Below are 19,823 nucleotides of genomic sequence, written 5' to 3'. Positions count from 1 at the left end.
GTTATAGAGTTAGGCTAACTTCTATGCTACCATACCATTCCTAGTTACAGGATCATAGAATTATACAGCATTGAAAGAGATCGCTCGGTCTGGCGTCCATACCGTCCAAGGTGCCTTCCTGAGCTAGTGCCATTTACCTGCATTACACACCTTCTGAGCCTCTCCTATCAATATCAGGAGAGCTACTCTTTCATTTCGGGAGGAGAGATGAAACATCTGAGCTTGTTTCAAGCCAGTCTAACTTAATTTCAGCTGTGGCTCAGTGAGTGGCATTCCTGCTCCTGATTCAGATCTTGCAACGGGCAGTCAGAGGTGTCTTTAAAACCAGGACAGCTAGTGGAACTCCTGACTTACGACTCCACTGATCCAGGTTCAGTCCTGTGTGGGGTCTTTGCATTCTCCCTGTGACACTGGGCATTGAGAAAGCAATCTAAGTAGGCACAAGTGTGATGGGTAATGAGGACCTGGATCTTGGACAAAGATCAGCAGGTTTTTGGATTACTGCAAGTTTACGGAGGGTGGATCGAGGGAGGCATGAAACTCATAGATTGTCAGTGCAAAGGCAACAAAGCCTGGCTAAGGCTTTTAGCGGTAGGTGGGGTGACATAGGGGCAAAGTTACTGGAGTAGAACAGGCATGGGCTTAGATTTGGAATGGATTTCTAGTCCAAAGCCATCACAAGGTCTAATATATTACTGGTACTCACTGCACTGCACATAATGGCCAAGGTCCATACAACCAGCTTGTCACAGTCCAGTGGAGTTTATTCATGCAGATTTGAACATTGCTCGTAGCTGAACTGTTACAATGAAGCATTGACTTCAATGGCATGTTGCTTAGCATAATACTGTTACACCAGTGGCCCGGGTTTAATTCTGCCATTATCCATAAGGAGTTTGTATGTTCTCCCCATATCCACATTAGTTTCCTCTGGCTGCTATGGTATTGTCCCACATTAGCTTTCTTAAAAGCAAAAAGTGGCACAGCAGGTAGTGTAAGTGCCGCACTGCTTCAACGACCCAGGTTCAGTCCTAACCTTTGATGCTGTCTGTTATTTTAGTAGTAGGATGTCCCGTTAAAACAGAGATGAGGAGTCAGAAGGTGGTGAATTCATAGAATTCATTGCCACAGATGCTGCGGAGGCCAAGTCATTGGGTACATTTAAAATAGAGGTTGATAGGTTCTTTATTAGTGAGGACATCAAAGGTCATGAAGGAAAAGCAGGAGAATGAGGTTGAGAGGGATAATAAATCAGCCATGATGGAACGGTGATAGAGACTCAATGGGCCAAATGGCCCAATTCTTATTTTCCATAAATCTGAATCTTTTGGTCAATGAGAGTAAACCAAACACTTTATGCAATCAGTTTACTCCAAGCTCTGGAGTTTTAAAAATAGTAACTGTAGTCTGTCACTGGTGTACCTTAAGGTTAAATATTTCCCACTTGTTTGCAAGGTATGCAGGCTCAGTAATTCATTGGTTCTGACTGTTGCCTGTTTTCCCAGAACCAAGGTTTTTCTTCTTCACAGTTGACTGTTGGTCTCAAGAGTTGTTACTGCCAACGTAGTCAATATTTCTTCCTTTATGTGCTTATGTGCTGAGATTCCTCACTTTCCAACTGAGCCACTGAGATACAAAGTGGAGTGAAATTGATTGCTGCCTGACCGATTTCCCACGTGAGTCTTTTGACAGGTATTTCACTGCTTTAACCCAGGCATCTAGTTATCTCTTATTACCATAGCAACAGCTAGTTCTGCTGCCTGCTGATGAGGCCTTGGATGCCAAGGGAGATGTTCTAGAGTGGACCCATTGTTTCTTATCTCTCTCCCACAAATGGCTGCTGTCTTGTTGTTTTCAATTTATTAGGTCTCTCAGACCCTGGGTCCCTTAAAAGCCAGGCGTCTCCCTCCTGACAGAGAAACCTTCTTTGCAACTTTGTTTCTTAAATCTTAAGGAAATCCAGCTTCAGCTTGTACTTCTCAATTTAGTTGCCAGAGATAGATAGCTTCTCAAAACAATTCCTGATTGATAACTCTCTAATCTTAATACTGGAGAATATGCTTCTAATTAAGTTATTATCAATGTGTTTACTTATATTCTGCTAATGTTCTCAGAAAACTTCACAGACCATTAAGCATCATTAAGATTATTAATTTGTTTGTTTGTTTGTTTATTTAGTGATGTAGTGCAGAGTAGGCCATTCCAGCCCTTCGGGCCATGCCACACCAGCAACTCCACAACCCCGATTAACCTCAACCTAGCCATGGGACAATTTACAATGACCAATTAACCTACCCTGTACATTTGTGGACTGCAGATGGAAGCTGGAGCTTCTGGGGAAACCCACGCATTCCACGGGGAGGACATTCAGATACTCATTACAGATTGGTGCCAGAATTGAACTCCAAACTCCAGAGAGCTTGAGCTGTAATAGCTGTAATTAGACTATTCAAACTAAAAACCCTGTCATCCTTTCTGTTCTGGGATGGTCTCAATTAACCCTTTGCTAGCCACCTTAATATTATTTCATTTATTTTCTTTCAATAACCTGTGTACCAGAGACATTTTATTCCATTGTATTTCAAAGATCTTTAGCTGCAAGGCATACACTTAACATTATGGTTTACATTGTGGAATATGCGTGTTCTCCCTGTGACCATGTAGTTTTAACCTGGGTGCTATGGTTTTCTTCCATTCCTCAAAGACTTGCTGGAGGATTAATATCTGATGTGAAATATTCATGGTGTAGGGCAAAGGCAGGAGCGTCAGACAATGTGTGGGAGAATGGACAATGAGAAATCAATGGGGAATGATGGATTTGCTTTGAGGGCTAGCATAAACTCGATGAACCAAGTGGCTCCTTCCATCTCAAGTGTACGGCAAGAGGAATAGCAGAATAGTGATTCTTACTGGTGAAAGTCATGAATGATAAGCGACTGTTATGACATTCTATTTGTGTAACATCTGTGGGTTTCTTTAGATTCAACTGATTAAAAACAAGAGTAAAAGAATTGTAATGGGAACATCTCTTATTGACATGGTAACTCTCAGCCAAGCAGTCACATCTGACATAATACACCAGAGCTAAGTAATATTATTATGGTCTAAAATGCATACTCCTGTGCTGTGCCATTCTATTCTCTCTAAAAGATGTGGTTTGGCCAATGGTCAATCGCTGGGCTAACAATTGAGAAGCCTGGAGAAGCAGCCTAGGGACCCAAGTCCAATTTCAATCACAGCAACTGAGGAATTTAACTTCTCCTGACCTGCTGAATTCCTCTAGCTTTTTGTATGTTTTATTCTGGAATTTCCAGTATCTGCAGAATCTCTTGTGTTTATGATTTATTATTAAGAACCTCTCTGTTTCACTAATACCTTCTGGTGGAAGAAATTTTCTATCCACATCTTGTCTGGACTATGTAACTCCTCACCCACCTTCCATGCTTCACTTTCAAGATCAACTCTGAAAAGGCTTAACAAGTAACAACAGTCTCCTTCTCAAAAAGCAATCAGAGATGGCGATAAGTGCTGTTCTTGTCCTTGACACTTAGAAGAAATGAATTTGAAAAAAAAACAGTTTTCTCATAATCACACTGGTGTTTATCTGAATTCCCTGATCCTGTGGCCTTGGTCATTTTTGTATCTGAAGCCCTCAATAACCACTGAGGTCTGTCTACATTCTGCTCCTCAAGCTCTTAGTCAATGATAATGCTTCACCATAGGCCATTGGCTGCCAAGTCCCCTTGCTGAATTTTACTGCTTCTTTCTTCAACTTCAGAAAGATTATTCTTAAAACCCTCCTCATTTTTGGTTGCAACTCCAAAATCTATGAACTACCTTTGGATGTTTAAATGATATCAAAGGTGCTGTATGAATTTTCAATGCATTGTAAGGATTAGGTATCAAGGATGAAGGATTAACTTCATTCACCATATGCATTTACATGTGTTAGGAATTTGTTGTGGTGTGTTGGCATGACATGCAACAAAAAAAATAACTTTCGACAATTATAAAGAGTGAGGAATTATATAAAAATAACTTTAGAAATACAGCAATGGAATAAAATGTATTTAACTACATAAATACCAGCATATATTTACATTGTAAACATTATAAAAAGAGGTTTAATATGGAACACTGCAGTGCAGTGACTGAGGTAATAGACAGGGTATGGGGAGGAGTAGCTAACTAGAATGGTTGAGCACATGGGGAAGAAACTTTTAAGATGGTGTGATTCTTGTTTTATTAGCCCTATAACATTTCCCAGAATGGAGCTTTTGGAAAAAGCATTTTGCTGGATGGGTAGTACTTGCAATGATTTTCCTGCCCCCTTCTTTGTCCTGGATACATACCTGTAATGATAGTAGAATGACCTTTTCTGCTGCCTCATACCCAATTTTCAATAATATTTCCCAAACTTGCAAAGCGCATTTTCCACAGGTCTAGCGTTGAAGTAATGTTAGCATTAACATTTAATTCAGACATTCATATTTGAATAACGTGAATTCAGCCAGGCTGATTACATCATTGTTACTTGAGTTCAGGGCTTCTTTTAAGCTGGATCCTCAAGGAACCTCAGGCAAAGTAAAAGGGAAGTTCACAACTCAGAGGTGGCTAGATCTTTATGGGCAATTTTCCTTAAGGTCAGGGGTACTATCACGTACTACTGCTGCAGAAATCAGGCCACTTTTATATGTACTGTTTTTAAAAGGAGTCAGAGTAAGAAAGTGGGGGGTGGGGAGGAAGAACCACAAGGTGATTGATGAAACCGGTGGGGGTTGGGGAGGGGTGAAGTAAAGAGTTGGAAAGTTGATTGGTGAAAGAGATACAGTGCTGGAGAAAGTGGGTATCTGATATGAGAGGACAGAAGGCCATGGAAGAAAGAAAAAGGGGAGGGGCACCAGAGAAAGGAGGTAGGCAGGTAAGGAGATAAGGTGAGAGAGGGAAAAGGTTGGAGGCTACCCAAACAGAATATAAGGTGTTGCTCCTCCAACCTGAGTGTAGCCTCATCGCAACAGAAGAGGAGGCCATGGACTGACATGTTGGAATGGGAAAGGGAAGTGGAATTAAAATGGGTGGCTACTGGGAGATGCCGCTTTTGCTGGAGCGCGAAGCATAGGAGCTTGGCGAAGAAGTCTCCCAATCTACGTCGGGTCTCCCCGATATCCAGGAGCACCAGATACAGCATATGACCCCAGCAGACTAACAGGTGAAGTATGTATCGCTTCACGTGGAAGGACTATTGGGGGCCCTGAATGGTAGTGAGGGAGGAGGTGTAGAGGCAGATGTGGCACTTCTTCCACTTGTGAGGGTAAATGCTAGAAGGGAATCAAAGAGCCCTCCCAACCAAGACTTTCTCTGTCCTCCTCTCTCTCATTGGTCAGAAGATACAAAAGTCTGAAAGCGCATGTCACCAGACTCAAGCACAACGTTTATCCCATTGTTATCAGATTCTTGTACGATTAGATGGACTCTTGACCCCTCAATCTAACTTATTGTGACCTTGTACTCTATCACTTGGGTGCACTGCACTTTTTTGGTAGCTTTTACGCTTTATTCAGCTTTTTTATTGTTCAGTGTTGTTCTGCTTCAATGGGCTGCGTAATAATTTGACCTGTATGAGCAGTACGTAAGACAAACTTTTCATTGTATGTTGGTCATCATTAACATCATAATGTGCTGTGTCGTGTGACATGGGCAATCATGGTAATTTGTCTTTAACCTGAGCCTTGCCTGTGAAGACACCCTTCACGCTGTTGATCTTATTCTTTTCTCTATCCATGGCCATGATTGTTCTTGACAAATTTTTTGACAGAAGTAGTTTGCCATTGCCTTCTTCTGGGCAGTGTCTCTACAAGGCGGGTGACTCCACCATTATCAATACTCTTCAGAGATTGTCTCCCTGACGTCAGTGGTCACATAACCAGGACTTGTGAGTTGCACAAGCTTCTCATATGATAATCCACTACCTGTTCCCATGGCTTCATGTGACCCTGATTGAAGGGCTAAGCAGATGCTACACCTTGCCCAAGGGTGACCTGAAGACTAGTGGAGGGAAGGAGCACCTTACACCTCCTTTGGTAGAGATGTATCTCCACTCTGCCACCCATTTTAGTACATGTGATAATATTAAACCAATTAATTAATCCATCTCTGGGAAATTCATGGCCTGAATTCTGCAGGAATACCTAAGTGACAATGCTTCCCACTGATCATAAAGAAAATTGCTCAGGATGAAGTAGCCACCATTTTGATGTGGACTTCCCTTTCTCCTTGTCTGCTTCTTTAAGGATCTAGGTCAAAAGAAGCCTTGAACTCCAACAACAATGACATAATTAGCCTGGCTGAACAGTCAATCACACTGGAGAATTCTTCTAGACGGCAAAGCAGGAAAGAAAAACAAATAATTTAGTTAATTAGCAAGGCGCAAAAAAATTGGAACATGTACAAGAAGTTAAAATATCAAAAACTTCTTAAAGAATAAAAATGTATCTTGAAAGATGTGCAAGAAGGAATTACATACTGGTGCCTAAAGTTAATTTTTAGGTCCAGAGAGTATGGATTAAGATCCCAATTAGACCTCATAGAGCTCAATGGCTTCTGAGCAATGGTGTGCAGCCTTGTACATGATACCTGGGCATGGGAGCAAGGATTTTCTTTTTAAATTACAGTTTTTGATTGGTCAGCCAACAATTTGGGTAAGAAAATTTTCTTCTTAATAAAAACACGTAATGAGAACAAAATCAGAAAGCCAGTTCATTGCTTCCAGCCACCTTGAAAAAGAATTAAGTGAATCTCACCATGTGAACTTGGCTGAAAGATATGGGAATTGCTAAGAGTTGATGCCGTATAATTTTTACTTTAAATCCAATATTATCTTCTAAAAAAGTCTTTTAAAACCATCATAGAAATTTAATTTTAATGAAATATTAATCTCCTTGAGTGCTGATGGGTTGTGCACAGAGCCTAGGAGAATATTTCAATCTTCCCTAATGTACAACGTTTGATAAAATTAAATTTCCCATTTACTTATGTGGTTATCTCAATGCAATGACATTGAAACAAGCTTGATGAGTGAGTATTCTTTTCTGTAGGCAAAACTTAAACTAAATTAACTGCATATAATTGGTACCAGATGTTCTGTGTTATGAGGGAAGACAAGGAGAAAAGTACATTTATTGGGAGGCTTACTTTACCCCTAATGCACAATAATATATTATCAATTTATGTTTCAAAGGCTAGAGTAGTGACTCCACTCTCTACAGCTTTTATTGTATTATGCTTAACGACACCTTCTTTAAGACCTTTTAACATACAATCTGTCTAAATCACTGGCTGCAAAGGCAGGCCAGAGTTTGGATGCTCCGATGGCTGGATCATTTCCTAGCTCCCCAAAGCTTCTACAGAGGTGCATCTATCATCAATGATTGCCACGATCTTCTTGCAGCTACCATCAATCAACAGCTACAAAAGCTGTAAGTCCTAGACAACCAGATTTAAGTTCAAGAACATCTACTTCCCTTCAAACATTGGGTTATTAAACCCTGCTGCACAACAGTTACCATTTCCTCGGTGTAGCAACACAATAAACACTTCGATCACTACAATGAAGTTTTTTTGTTTTCTGTTTTCTCTTTCTTGTATAATTTCATATAATTTATGTTTAATTTATGTCTTCCTTGTGAATGCTGTGGCTTTAATGCCACGTGCCTATGTTGCTGCTGCAAGGAATATTTTCATCGCACCTGTGCATATATTTACTTGTGCTTGTGTCAAACTTCACTTTGACTCCAAATTTGAGTTTGGATCAAAGCCACTTCAATCTCCCATCATCCTTGGGGCATAGTCTCACTACTATATGGATAAAGATAGCATGATATTTTCTTTAGCCAGAGAGTGGTGAATCTCTGGAATTCATGCTACATGGCAATGGAGGTCAAGTCATTCGGCTTATTTATTTATTTATTGATACAGCAGGAATAGGCCCTTCCAGCTCTTCGATCCTCACTTCCCAGGAACCCCCAGCAACTCTGAATTAACCCTAATCTACTCATAGAACAATTTACTATGAGCAATTCATCTACCTGGTACGTCTTTGGGCTGTGGAATGAAACTGGAGGACTGGGATAAAATCCACAAATTACACAGGGACTCCTTACAGGGGATGCCTGGTTTGAACTCTGTACTCCAATGCACTGAGCTGTAATAATTGCTACACTACCATGGCACTCCATTTAAAGAAGAGATTGATAGGTTCTTGATTAGTAAGGATGTCAGAGATTATGGAGAGAAGACAGGAAAATGAGGTTGAGAGAGATAATAAATCGGCCATGATGGAATGGCGGAAAAGACTCGATGGGCCAAATGGCCTAATTCTGCTCCAATGTCTTGTGGTCTTATAGTCTTATAATGAGAAGTGTGATTCTGTAGCTTCACTTAATTTAGGCTTTTGATAACAACTCCTACACAACTCTATTTTATGCAAATCTCTGAACTTTTGAGAGCACCTAAAAGTGTCAGATCATGGGTTGAAATTTTGAAGAGAGGAAGGGCAGATGATTGAAATATAAAAGGTCCTGAAGGTTCCTGACAGTATGGATGTGGCGATGTTTAATTGTTGTGAAAATCTAGTACTTGGAATCACTTGGGAGGGGTCAATAGTAAAGCATGCAGATGAGGGATTAATTTTCTCTCAAAACTATTAAGTTTTGCCTTGACGTGGAGGACTGAGATATGGAGAGAGATTGAGGAGGCTAGGACCTCTGTCCATTTGGAACAATGGAGATTAGAGGGTAATCCTACAGAACTGTATAAAATTATGAAAGAAATAGATGGGAGGAAAGCATCCTTTTCTTGTGGCTGGGGAATCAAGAACCACTAGGAAAAGTTTTAAACTGCGATGAGAAAGATTGACTTGCACCTTGAGGGGCAACTTTTTCACCCAGAGGGTAGTCAGTATATGGAATGAGCTGCCTGAGGAAGTGGTTGAGGCAGGTACATTATATCATTAATCAAGTAAAAGGTACTTAAAAATAAGTACATGGTTTGGAAAAGTTTGGGGGATATAGGCCAAATGCAGACATATGGGACTAGCTTAGGTGAGAATCTTGGACTGCCTCTTACATAGCTGGGTGAGGAAGTTATAAATTTCTTGAAATTATGACTCAGAGATGTGAGTCTTGGCAACTTTTTTCCTCAAAGCTTGGAGTAATAGAGGACAACAGCACTGAAACAGGCCCTATGGACCATACCAAATTGTTGTTCTGTTAAATTGTATCAGTCTGCACCTGGACCATAGCCATCCATACCCTCCAACACATGCACTCACGCAAACTTCCCTTGAATGTTGAGATCAAGCCCGCACCCACCACTTCCACCAACAACTCACTCCACGTTCTCACCATTCGCAAGAGGTTCCCCTTAAGTATTTCACCTTTTGCTCTTAAACTATGACCTCATTCTGGAAGGTACTAGAAGAAGAAACCTTCAATATTTGTAAGAAAAAGATAGTTAAATTGTCCATAAGCAAGTGGGGGAATAGGCTAAAATATATTCGAGGTTGGATCCTCAGACCTGCTACAATGGCAGAACTAGTATGAAGATTCAACTGTTCTATGACTGTAAGCTGATATGCAGTGGATTCTGCCCTCCGTACAGCATGCCAGCACTGACCTGGATATGGTACACAGAGCAGACCTTGTTGGAGTCAAGAGGAAAGTACGGATGACAAGATGACCTGCTACAGTACAAAGGCACTGCTCCTCAACCCCCAACACACCCCTTGGGGCATTCTGACACCACTCCTCAACCCCCATCACACCCCTTGGGGCATTCTGACACCGCTCCTCAACCCCCAACACACCCCTTGGGGCATTCTGACACCACTCCTCAACCCCCATCACACCCCTTGGGGCATTCTGACACCGCTCCTCAACCCCCATCACACCCCTTGGGGCATTCTGACACCACTCCTCAACCCCCATCACACCCCTTGGGGTATTCTGACAACCTGCAAAAGGAGAAGTTGGCAGCAAAGATTTGTCTCCTATAAAGCTATGAGGCATGTAATAGCTAGCAAACACGACTATTTAAAATCTAATAGCTCTGAGATGAATAATTAAAACAAATGGAAATTATTAAGCTAAAAATTTCAACTGAGGTTACATGACAGATAATGGAAAACTAAAATAACGTCATTTAAGGCATTTCCCTTTTGTTTCCTAACCTACAAAGCCGGAACTCTTATTGCATTCAGTAGGTTCCAAGGATGTCAGATCTATTCCAGCACTGGGTTTATGTGGAGTTTCCAAGAAATGATGGAAAGGAACTCCCAGGGACTTTGTCCTCTGGGCTCCATGCGGAAGTCCAGGAATGAAAGAGAGTGTACTAGATGGTCCAGTAGCTAGCAAACCCACAAAGGTCCAGGGCTTGCTGAAGTTTAAATAACCTAATGTCTTTGAATATTATTTAAAGTGGAGGGAAATGGAGTCTTAATCAGCAAGCTGTGAGTTGTGGGGTGTGGCACTGTGGATAGATCAGCTACTCCTACTCAAGCTGTGGACGTGACTCGGCACATTGCAAAAATCAGCCTCCCTTCCGTAGGCTCTGGAAACATTTCCCACTGTCTTGGAATAACAGCCAACGTAGAACCCTTTGCACCCCGATCATTCTTTCTTCTCCCACCCCTCCTACTCGAAAGAAGATACAAAAACCTGGAAGTATATACTACCAGGCTCAAGGGCAACTTCACTCCTGCTGTAATAGGACTATTGAACAGATGTCTCGTACAATAAAATGGACCCTTGATGTTGCAATCTACTTCACCTTGGCCTTGCAGCTATTGTCTGCTTTCAGTGAATTTTCTTCGGTAGCTGTAAGTCTCTATTCTGCATTCTGGTATTGTGTTTCCCTTGAACTACCTCAATATATTGGTATGATGAAATAATCTGTATGGATGGCAAGCAAAAATTCACCGCATCTCAGTACAGGTGACAATAATAAACCGATTATGACTCCAAGCAGCAGGATTTCTCCAGAACTACATTTCTCTTATTAAATGCCCTATAACTTATCCACCTGGATAAGTTGTATGTTCAGCATTATAAGTAGAATCATTGGGTAGCATCAGAAGCCATTCAGACCTTTGACTCTGTGCTGGCTCTTTCGAAGAACAACCAAGATTGAACTGCTTTTACATTTTCCATGAAGTCTCTTGGGAATTTTTTTCTCCTGCAATCATTCATTCTTGCATGGAAATGTATAATATTATTTATTATTATTGAGAGCTTATCTAATTCCTCTTTGAAGGTTCCAATTGAATCTGTATACTAATGCAAGTGGCCCAGTGACAGAGGCCATCAGTTGCTTGAATTAGGAGCTGAATATCTACATTTTTATAGTGGAATTTCTATCAGAATGAGAGAGAATATGTCTCTCCTAATAAGATTTGCAGTAATAAAAATCCAATTGTATTCATGGGCACACTCCAGATCTCATTCATATGAAATCAGAGATTAGACTTTGTATTTGAACTTGTTTTATGGTTAATTGTAATCCAAGGCGGAATGAAAAAGGAACAATTTTATAAACAATATGAGGGTCAGCAAATAACAGTCTCCACTTCTAACCTTTATAATCACTCTGGGAAATTATGTGCACAAAAGGGACATCTCTAAATTGCAGGCAAGAATTTTGATATATTAAACTGAGGGAACATCTACAAAAGCGTACCTCTGCATCTCATAGAATGAAGATCTCAGGAAATTTTCCTCTGATGCTCATTTCCTCTTATAGAAGCAAATGAGTCTTAAAGAATTGCCACTTAGAGAGTTAAACAGCTTTATGAAATGTGTTTAGTATTTTTCCAGGGGTTTCTTGTTCGAACAAATTTCTTGCAGTAGCTAAATTTGCCTTTCTAAGTGAAAAAGCTAATTAGACACAGATCAAATTACAGTATGTAGCAAAAAAAATTCAATACGCTTTAAAACAAACATTTTTAGAATTCAATTAGAATGAAGTTTGCCTTCCCTGGGGTAACATTATGCCTGTGGTGGCAGATATAGTAGAACAGTGGTTAACTGACAAGGCCGGCATCCGTAGGCCTGATTTAACGATCCATACGCAACTGTTTAAGCCCCTCCATTGAAATAGGGGATTTTAATTTCAGTTAATTAAATAAATAATTCTGGTAGTAAAGATTAGGATCAATAATGGTGGCTGTGAGTGTGTTGGATTGTAGGGATCATGGCTGGGTCATTATTAAACCCTCCCAGCCAGTAATGAATCCAGGCCTTTGAATGCAATCTCACAGGTATGACCCACTGAGCAATTCTGATTTTCTTTAAACTATAGTCAAAGTGTGAATTTCCTTTCAAGGCAGAAGAGAAGAAATGGGAGCAGTGGTAGCCAATCAGACCTGAAGTCAGCTCCACCATCCAATAAGATCATGGCTAATCTGGACATCTTCTTTCTGTTAGTTCAAATATTCATTGGCTGTGCCTCCATTGCTCTGTAGAGTAGAGAATTCCACAGAAAACAAAAATCCTTTCCATCGGAATATATGCAGACGCTTTACAGCACCAGCAATCACTGATTGGGGTGTGATTCTTGCCACAGTCTGTAAGGAGTTTCTACATTCTCCTCTTGACCATGTAGGTTTCCTCTGGGTGCTTTAGTTTCTTTGCTCAGGCTGAAGACGTACAGGTGAGGGTCGGTAAGTTCCAGACACGCGTGGCAACATTTGTGGGCTACCCTGAGCACAAGCCTCTGTTGGTCATTGATGCAAAATGATACATTTCACTGTATGTTTCAATATTTCAGTGTATATGTGACAAATTGATCTAATCTTTAAATGCTGATTCTTTATTCTGAAGCTACAGTCCCACTAATGTCTGCGTAATGTTTTTGAAAGGGCTACTACATGCTAGCTCATTATATCAGGTTAGTGGAATGATGGAGGCAAACAGCTTTGTGTGATGAGCACCTTGCTGAAGATTTGGGGATTATAATAAACTGTTTCTTCTGACTTAATGAGGAAGCCTGTCAATGAAGATTTACTGCAAATACGTTGTGATCAATATTGCGCTTGTCTTTGGATAGTTTAAAGGAGGAAATACATTCTGTTGTGCCTGTGTTCTTGGTGAAGAATGCAGTCAGAATGGTGAATAAACACAGGAGAATGATAAGAATTCTGCATCTGCCCCATCCCTGGATATGACTGAGAATATATAAGAGGCTTGGAAAACAAAGCATCTATCTGTCAAATGATCAGATATGTTTCCAGATTCCTTTAACTCATAGCAAAACATTAAGCCACTCAGATAGATCAAGAAGCTTCATTGATTGGATCAAAGAATTCTTGTTCCCCTCTCTCAGGGGGAGCAGAGGTGATGACTGCAACAAAAATCAGGTTAGACCATTTAATAATGTTTCATGTCCTCCTTGTGACCTCTGCCACATCTATAAACTTGGGCTAGGACTGACAACACATGACAGGAAGAATCTAAGTGTGTCTTTGGCAGGAATAGGAGAGGGGTGCAGGTCAGACAAGTTATCAGTGTAGCTGGGATCATTTGAGAAAGCAGTTAAAGGCAGAATTGGATTAGTTTACCTCCTGGTGTTCGTGGCCTGTTTTACAGTTATCTGTCACAGGATTGACCATTTCTGCCCAATTTCTACTACTTCAATGCACACTTAGATCACAGTGTGACAGTACAAGTTACAATTAATCGTGACACCTTCTCCAACTTTCAGCAGGAAATTAGCACACCAAAAGCTGGAGGAATTCAGTCAGTCAAGCTGCATCTATGGAGGGAAATCGAGAGTTGACATTTCAGGTTGGGACCCTTCATTTGGATTGAAAGATGGAAAGGAGATAGCAGGTATAACAAGGTGTTGGAAGGAGTGGATCTCACCTGCCAGCTTGCCCTGAAACATCGACTGTCCATTTTCTTTCACAGGTTTGAGTTCAAAAGTCAGGAAGTTACGTTGCAGCTTTATAAAATTTCATTTAGGCTGCATCTGAAGTACTGCATCTAGTTCTGGTCCCCCCACCCCCATTATACGTAGGAAAGATGCCGAGGCTTTGGAGAGTTTACAGAAGAGGTTTACTAGGATGCTACCTAGGTCCAAGGGCATGTGCTATAACACAAGGTTGGACGTTGTTGGTGTTGTTTTCTCTCAAATAGTGAAGGCTGAGGGGAGAGCTGATTGAGGTTTATACGTTTATGAGAGACAAAGACAGAGTAGACAAACAGTGTTTTTTTTCCCAAAGTTTGAAATAGCTGATACCAAAAGGCATGTACTTAATGTGAGAGTATGGAATTTCAAAGGAGATGTGAGGGGCATTTTTTTTTACACTGAGAGCAATGGTGCTTGGAATGCACTGTCTGGGGTGGAGATAGAGTCAGATATATTAGTAGTTAATTTTGTTGGTCATTTGATTGCCAATTTAATTGATTTAACATAACATTGTGGGCTGAAGGGCCTATTACTGTCCTATACTGTTCTACATTCTATGATTCTGCCTGACCCACTGACTTCCTCCAGCTTCATATTCTGGCATCTGCCATCTCTTTTGTCTCCATTTCAACAGTGAAGGTTGAGTAATTCAACAATCTATCAGGAGCGATCTTCAGTTACTGTCAGATCTGAACTTTCCAGAAAGAAAAGCATCCTTCAATTGAAAATCAGAGAGAAGATGAGGCCCTGTTATGAGGAGGAGTGGTGGTGGAAATGGATGATTGCTCTGATTAGGAACTGGGTGGTCTTGGTCAACCAGGTGATTTTATGATGAAAAGGCCTCAAGATAATAGGAAGATGGATTAAAATAGATCTGAGGAATGAAAATGCACACAAAGAGTGATGAAGGAAATTCAGACTAAACTTCAAGGCATGGAAATGTTTACACCCTTTTGAGGATCCCAGGTAAATGCTGACCTTTTCCCAGGGTCTCCTGAACATTCTGACTCATTCCCAGGAATTCCCCATGAATATTACCTCTTCACGGGTCTCAGTTTAAAATTTATCACATTCATAGGGACTGCTATACAAAAAGGTGCCAGATAAAGGCCAGCAATATCTTGAAGGATCCCACCATCCTGCTCATGGACTGTTTGTCACACTCTCATCAGGGAAGATGCCATGTAGCATCCATACCATGACCACAAGACTCAAAAACAGGTACTTCCCTCAAGCCGTCAGGCAGACGAACACCTCCATCCATTAACCCATCCTACTACCATGACACCCACATCAGCCACCCCTCTCCACAGCTCAACAGCATCCTTCATTCCCTAAGCACTGACACTTTGCACTTATACTCCACACCTCACATCTACAGTATGCTGACACAGTCATTGTCCTACTTAGTTTTCACATGCCATGCTGCTACCCTAGAAGAGTTCCTCTTGCCAAGAGCGATTTTATCACTTTATCATTTCCTGTCAGTCACCTTATGTTCAGATATTCCTTCACCTAGTGGCAGTGTTTATGTACATAGTACATAATCAGTCTATGTAGAGAAGCTAATCTTATATATATCCTCAACAGCTATCTGTTCTTTGTGTTTTATAGCATTGTTTTTATATTTATAGTTATTATGTTTTATGCTTAGTTTGTTTATTGCATGCTGCATTGAATCTGGATCAGTCTTGTTATCCTTTACACTTGTGTACAAGAGAATGACAATAAACAATCTTGAATCTTGAACGTTCTAGCATCTGGGAAGATCAGCGTTAAACAGCGAGACAACCCCAGACCCACAGACAAGGAGCCTGTGTAAATACTAAACACTTGTAAGTTAGTTACTGCCTGGTACACTGTCAGTGTTAAGGGCAGCAGCAAAGGTCCTCCATTTCTGTCTGTCCTTGGCTATCTTCTCTGTTGTGCCCCAGGTGTGGTGCAGGGTCCTCACTTCTGCCACTACAGTATGGCACCAAGTTGTCTTTGTTCTCCTGTGTTTCCTCCACCCTTCAGGGGTCTAATGAAGTGCTATCTTGATGATGAAGTTGGCCTCTCTTTTCATCACATGCCCAAACCTTCTTCAACATTTCCTCATGATGATTGTGGCCACGTCCTCTTGGTGACAGTGAAGGAGTAGGGCATGTTTGGAGATCTTTCTTGGCCAGAAAATATGGAGGATGTACTGGAGGCTCATGATGTGGAGTAATGATTGCTTGGCTAGGTCATCAGGGCTCCCAGTAAATACCAACACATTCCCGAGGACCTCATGTAGTTACTGACAAACTGAAGATCCTTCATGTTACTAGAGACCCTATAACTACTGACAGTCTCCTTGAAATTCACTGACAAACTCCATGGACCCACTGTAAGTTTTGACACAGGTTCTCCTGAAGAAAATCACCTATAAATATGGTCACATTTTCAGTGACTGCCTATAAATATTGTCTAGCAAGGACCTATACTTCCATCCTATAAGTACTGGCACATTCCCACAGTCTCCCTGTATATATTGACTCATGCCCAGGGGTTTTCTGTATCTTCTCAAACACTCCAAAAGATCCACCATATACCGGCACGCCATCAAGAGCTCTCAATAAAGACTGGAAAATCTTAGGGACACTCCCCCACCCCTCCGTTTTAAATATGAATACATTTAAAGGGTCCCTCTTTCAATATTGACACACACACACACAAAGGGACATCTTTAAGTGCTGGAATAGTTCATAGTAAACACTGACATGTTCCTACAATACCTTCACAGGGACTCCACGTAAATATGGATGGCATGCCTGTAATTACAAATGCATTCTCAGGAACCTCTGTACAGACCATTGCAGTTACAGGGACCATCCCCATATGTACTGACATACTCCCAGTGTCCCAGTAATACCAGATGATTAAGGGCTCCTCTATAATTAATACTGCCTTCCCAAGGTACAGCTATGAGCAGCAAGTCATTGCTAGGGTCATGTGCTTAAAAGCAGGCACACCCCCAGAGACCCTCAGTAAAGAATGAAATGCTCACTAGTACCCCCTGTAACTGCTGAATCACTCCTTGGTCCCCTGTTAAAACTGATATACTGATAGGGAGAACCCATATTAACTGAAGTCTCACTTCATCTTTTTTTGCCTGTTACATCATTGGTACTTAGGGCAGCAGTGAAAGTCCTCCACCTCTGGGGGCGTTCATGGCTTCCTTCAGCATGTCAGTAGCTTCCTCTCGGTCTATTGTCAGTTATGCAAGTCCCATGGGGAGTCTCAGGAATCCCATCGCACTCAGATGTAGAAGGATTCTTCATTGCTGTTTCTGTAGCAGTTTTGTTTTACCAGTCAGGGTTGTTTGCCCTAAGCTGAACCCCCAAACCTGCAGGACCGGCGGACTGCTCTTAGTCTGGCCTCTAACCTTTGACCTGTTTGGCATGGGTGATCCTAACAAGAGCCAAAGCATAAAGCCCTGACTCCATCCAACATGACACTCCAGGTTATTGGGATACACAATCCTCCAAACCAGAACAAGGCTGTGGTTCTCTTGGAGGTCCAATATGGATACCCCGTAAAAAAAAAAATAAACTCTCAAATACACACACACACACACACACACACACACACACACACACACACTCACACACACACACACACACACACACACACACACACACACACACACACACACACACACACATATATATATATATATATATATATATCACCTGCAACAGTATCTGGGACCCACTGAAAGCTCTGGCACTTCTTGTGCCTCTCTCAAAGTACTACTCTACCATGGATTCCCCTGTAATTGATATTTCCTTGTTTTAGGGACAAACCTTAAATGCATACACACTGCCAGAGGAGCCCCAGTAAACACAGGGGCACTACTGTAAATATTGAGTTACTGTCAGGAATCCCCTGCAAACACAGGCACTCTCAGGTGTGACTCGTTCCCAGGTTCCTCTGTATATATCCTGACACACCCTGGTGGTTCAGTTATATATTCAGATATTTTCTCGAGTCCTGCTGTGCCTACGGCCCTATCTACAAGCACTATCTCTAAGTACTGACGCACTTCTAATGCTCCCTGTAAACTCTGGCAAATGTGAGGGAACCAAAATAGATACTGACTCACTCCCAAGATCCTCTGAGAATATGGCTCGGCACCATCCGTAAGTACATCGATATATTCAGGCTCCACCTAATAAAATAATGACTCTCTTGGAGTTTTCATACAAGTATCGTTGGACTCCCAAGTACACCAGCAAATTTAGACTTAATTTTGGGAAGCTGCCCGACAAGTACTGAAACTGTCCCAGACACTCCTTCCAAATATGGACAAAACCAGTGACTCCTTGTAAATATCAGCCATTTTAGATGAACGTTTCAGTGCCCTCACCCACTTCCCCTCTAAGTACTGACATTCTTCTAGTAAGGTCCTGTAAGCATTGATATGCTCCCAGAAGAACATCTGTAACTATTACACCCTGGAAATCTCTGAGGTATTTGTGCTTTCCTGAAACAGAATAACATCCAATGAATTTTGTCCAAAATTCAAAAACATTCAAGCAAACTTAATCTGATGAAATGGTTTGCTTTGATTTTGTAGATACACAGCACAATGTATAACTAGAAGTCAACTAAGTCTTCAGGGTAATTAATAACAATTGAATGATTGACATAATTGGTTAGGGGTCAGCAAATATCTAGCAAATCAAACGCTGAAGCTGTTGGCAACAAATGATTAATCTTATCAGGATATTGATTTAAACTTAATAGCTCGATGTTCCGTTTCGCTCATAATCAATGGGTCACCTAATTAATTGTGGACCTGCAGACCAATCCTGGCTTCAGGGTATCTCACTTCTCACTCAGCTGTAGAGAAGGAGGGAAAAAGAGTGTGCTGTTGGGATAATAATGGACCTGGAACAGCCCAAAATTATGCAACCACAGAGCAAAGATATTTAAGGTACCTTCCTCAACCAGATCAGAGCTCCCATTCTACAAGGTTTAGTGGTGAGTAAACAGATAATTAGGACTTTACTTATTTTATGTCCTGCAACCCCAATCCTCAAACCTCAATGTAGTCTTTGAAATGGCACCTTTTTTCCATATTAATTATCTCCAAACTTTCTGTACAGCTGTACCAGATCTCTTCTCCTGCTTCCCATTCCAAATCTTAATCCCATTTTAGGCCTCTCCTAACCTCCTTAAGATGAAAGTCTTGATCTTTTCCCACTACAATCTGTTCTTGAACACCCATGATCCACATTCCAATTGAAGATACTATCTGAAACGCAAAGTCTACTACACAGAATGCCTTGGATTCCTGTGAGGTAATTTTTCAGACCTGACTGTCATCATCAATCTAAGCCAGGAGTTGCTTTGGGTCAGGTCTGGCCTATCAACCATAGCTGGGCCTGGCTTTTTAAGAGATAATTGCTGGGAGATATCCAGGTAGGCTTATCAAGATCCTGCAGTGCATCTCATTAATAGCAAAACTGTAAATAGAAAGTATATGTTTCCCTCTGGTAAACAGAGTGAACACATAGGGTGACAAAACATCAGTCTAGTAATCAGCTTTGTCCTTCTTAGTATGGAAGTTTCTTAAATGATATTGGGGCTGCACCCATCCAGATAACTGGCAAATATTCCATAGTACTCATGACTCGTGACAGATTGGTATAGAGTTGGTAATCATAGGATATCCAACCCTTGCTCTGTTTCTCTTACAGGCATTTATGGAGCTGGTCTGGTTAATCTTCCAGTCAAAGGTGATTGCAATGACTAGGGATTGGTTGGGTATTGAAAACCTTGACACTCTCTGGCAAAGCAATATCTAAGAGAAGGTCAAGAATTCTACCCTATGTGGT

At 41.2% G+C, this 19,823-nt stretch overlaps 1 long non-coding RNA gene across 1 annotated transcript in view; it reads left to right on the top strand.

Moving 5' to 3' along the window:
• Positions 1-1,541: 1,541 nt before the first annotated feature.
• The window catches only part of LOC132379239 (uncharacterized), an 85,511-nt gene continuing 67,229 nt past the window's right edge, over positions 1,542-19,823 (top strand). The window contains exon 1 of the long non-coding RNA XR_009507339.1: positions 1,542-1,676. This is a non-coding gene — a long non-coding RNA (uncharacterized LOC132379239). The remainder of the gene's footprint in view (positions 1,677-19,823) is intronic.

Source organism: Hypanus sabinus, chromosome 21 (assembly GCF_030144855.1).
Source record: "Hypanus sabinus isolate sHypSab1 chromosome 21, sHypSab1.hap1, whole genome shotgun sequence".
Lineage (NCBI taxonomy): Eukaryota > Metazoa > Chordata > Chondrichthyes > Myliobatiformes > Dasyatidae > Hypanus > Hypanus sabinus.
Note: the sequence above shows the minus strand (reverse complement) of the source record. Positions and strands in the feature narration are given on the sequence as shown.